The following is a 4,023-nucleotide window of genomic DNA, read 5'->3' as shown; positions in this document are numbered from 1 at the left end:
TAATTACTTCATTATATCCTCCTCACTGAGACACATAGGTGTGTCTTTAGATTCCTAATTGGACTTGTCAAGCAGGGATTCCTTCTTATAATAAAAATAACAAGAACTGGGAACAAAACTTGCATGGAAATTGAAAAGTATTTGACGGTCCAAATTCTATGGTGTGAATATGATTAAAATAACTCACGGAAGTTATGTCATAACTATCTTACCAGAGTATACACACCGTTTTTGTCTTTACTTAGTAAGCAATTAAGTATTACAAACACAATTTTGATAATGCATTTGAAACAGGAAGTTATAAACTTGATTTAATTAATATATTGCTATCACTAATCATGTTCTCATAAGAGTCTCAATCAAACAAACTAGATATTAAAAGATATTAAATGAACCTGAATTAAGTGACAAACTAGATTAAAAATAGAATAACTCAAATTATTATTAGATTAAATTAATTCACCACAGTATAACTAAAGAACTCCGAATTTAAAGATATGAAAATATGTTCTTATATGTTAGTTTAAATTTTAAGTTTTTAATAATCTAACTCTTTCCAATTACTTAAACTCTAAAACATAAAATAAGTATATAATATCTAACCAATTCTTAAATCTAGTTTAGTTTAGAGTTACATGGAAAAAAAAGCCCTTACCTCTAAGTGCTTTCCTTAATGATAATTCTTATGAATACTCTCTCAAAGACACCGGAATAAGATGAACAAGTAGTTGATGATGGAGGTTGAACAAGCAGAAATATTGTGATCACTTGGTATTGAGCTTAAGATAAAAGTGGACTAACAAGACTACCAGTACTTCATGAGTGTTGAATTGGAAACAAAGCAGGATCTTTATATACAGTAACAATTCGTTCTAAATTTCAGTCATTGCGGTATACTTTTTGTCTTCCCTATCCTTCTTTATTAAACGCTACAGACACAAACAAGTCAAATTAGCACCAAGATATATAATGACAGAAGCAAATTTTTAACAACTTTAAGACAATCCTAGTTACAAGAGACTCTACCTCTGCTGAGTATGCACGAAATATACGCAAGAATCACCATTGGCAATAATAATTAAAGATAAGAGTGAGTACTGGTAGAGGACGCGTCCAAGTCGGAGTTGGAGAAAGTTTTTTTATGCATAAGAACTAGAGAAAATATCATTGAATCGTGTACGATAGACCAGAATCTTCACGCAGTTTCATACTTTGATGTATATACATTTATAAATTGCATAATACAAAATCATCACATCAGTGCAAGCCATGTAAAAACCATTTTCTTTGAGTCTCACATACATTATTCACGTCGATAAAATGACTTTTCAAGATAAGCATACAAAGAAATCTGACTTGGTTTCGGTAAATGATGTATGCGAGACAGATAAACCAAGAGGAATGGTAAAATTAGCGAAGCTAAGAAGAAATATGAAATATCAAGTCCAAAGAAAAGGATCCTTGGAAGATCTCTGTTGTAAGGTATATACCTAGCTTCGAATTCACTTTCATGCTTTGTGAAGGGACTTTTTATCAAACTGAGAATGAGATGAATCATCTGAAATAGTTCCAATGAAACGTTTGTCTATCCTGTAGTGGCAATGTAAGTAATAAAAAATGATGCTAAAGTAAAATCAATATAAATTAAATTAAAAAGACATGGAAATAGAAGATTGTATCATAGTTAGTTGTTCATTTAGTATGCAATTTTAGACTTGAATATTGTGTATACCTGCGCCGGGACTGCAACAGTTAGTTGTTCTGTAATTTCCAACAGTTAGTATGTATATATATATATATATATATATATATATATATATATATATATATATATATATATATATATATATATATATATATATGTATGTATGTATGTATATATATATGTATGTGTATATATATATGTATGTATGTATATATATATATGTATACATACACATACATACATACACATACATATATATATATACATACATACATATATATATACACATACATATATATATACACATACATATATATATATACATATATATATATATATATATATATATATATATATATATATATATATATATATATATGTATGTATATATATATATATATATATGTATATATATATATATATATATATATATATATATATATATATATATATATATATATATATATATATATATATATATATATATATATATATATGTCAGGTGACATACACCTCGCAAATTATTGGAGTTGCGCGGTGCAAACCACCTCTCAACTCAGTTTTTTTTTAAAAAAGTATATAAATGTTTTTCCATCTCGCAACGGAGGGAGGGAAATTTGAAATTTTGAGGAAAACGTTGCAGAGTGTTAATCACCTCGCAACAATGTTTTAAAAAAATTATTGGAAAATCAAATATTACATTTACTAAAAAGTCAGGGTGGCAGGTGACTGTTTGGTGATTTTACTGACACAAAAGTCGTGATGTGCAAAGCACCCCGCAAGTCTCAAGGCCTGTGTGTGTTGTTGGGTGAGGACCACTTCGCAAGTTTTTTTTTTTTTAAATTTTGGAGAAAAATAAATTTGGCAATTAATGATGACACAGAGTAGCAGGGGTGCTTGTCAGACACATAGGTTGCGGGGTGGAATGCACTTCGCAACGTGCAATGACTTTTTTTAATTGCGGGGTGATTATCACTATACAAGTTTTCTAATAAAATTGGGGGGAAAATAAATCTGAAAATTAATGATGGTACAGAGTAGTGGGGACATGTGTCAGAATGGAGGTTGCGGGATGATTAGCACACCGCAAGTTCCAACGTCAAAAATATTTGCTGGGTGTTTCTCACCTCACAAAATTTCTTCAATAATACTTTTCATTTTCATTTCCCATATTCAGTACTCACCCAAAAAACCCTAAAACTCATCGTCTTCACCCCAACACCACCAGTCTTCACCCCAACACCATTGTCTTTAGTACTCACCATCAAACCACCACAAATTTTAGTCTCTTTCGCTTTTTCCCTAAAAATCACCGCCTTCAGTTCATCTTAATTCTATTTTTTTCTACAAATCAACACATCAAAACAGCTTCTAATGCCTTGTTGGATACCTTCGCTCAACAACAACTTCTAAATTTCGAAGCATAATGTAAGCTATTGCACTTAATTTTAGGGTTTGTTTGATTTCACTTATTTGAGTTAAATTGTTCAATGTGAGTGATTTTTGTTTTTTGTTTTTTTTGCATCAGCTTATGTTTATAAAATGAGGCTTGCAATTTCTGTTTCAGGAGTTCTATAAGGTTGGATTGGAGTGTTAGGGTTATTAGAATTACTGCTTTGGTTTTTGCAGGAAGCTTTTCTCTTCCAGTTGCTTAACTACTCTTTGATTGTGATCTTCAACTTTGTTTGTGAAGAGACCAGATAGCTCTTGGTATAGATACCGAGAAGTAGAAAAGTTGGCATCTCTTTTAGGAATTTAACTAAGGGTATGAAAGTCCATTTCTGTATTTTCTATGCTTTTTTGCTTGAAATAATTTTGAGAATTATGCAATATAGATAAAACTGACTTTACCAATTTCCTGAAATTTGATGTGAATGTTTAGTATCTGTTATGAGTTTCATATTAAACGAGATAAGATCTGAAAATGAAGATCAAACATATGCATGACTTGCTTGTGGGCTGGGGTGAGATTAACAAAACAATCCACCAAAAACTAAATATGCTATTGATGCAATTCCTTAAACTCTTGTTCATTTCTAAACATGAACATTGTCAATGTTTTTTTTAATGAGCAACAGAGAGAATATTATTAGACCAAACATTTTTAGAACAACACTTGCTTCTAGGCTGAGACTAAAACCTTCCTGACACTATTAGATTAGAAACAGTAGGGTTCTTCCACTCTAAAGATCCATCTATAAGAACTGTGGTTGAATGTGAAAGCTTGAAGAACAGTGATGGTATAAGAAAGTAAAAGAAAATGGGAAGAGACATTACGATGAAAATGAAATGGATTTGTTTTTTTCTTTCAAGGAAAA

This window comes from Vicia villosa, unplaced genomic scaffold (genome assembly GCF_029867415.1).
Source record: "Vicia villosa cultivar HV-30 ecotype Madison, WI unplaced genomic scaffold, Vvil1.0 ctg.000960F_1_1_1, whole genome shotgun sequence".
NCBI lineage: Eukaryota > Viridiplantae > Streptophyta > Magnoliopsida > Fabales > Fabaceae > Vicia > Vicia villosa.
This window is presented reverse-complemented; position numbering follows the sequence as displayed.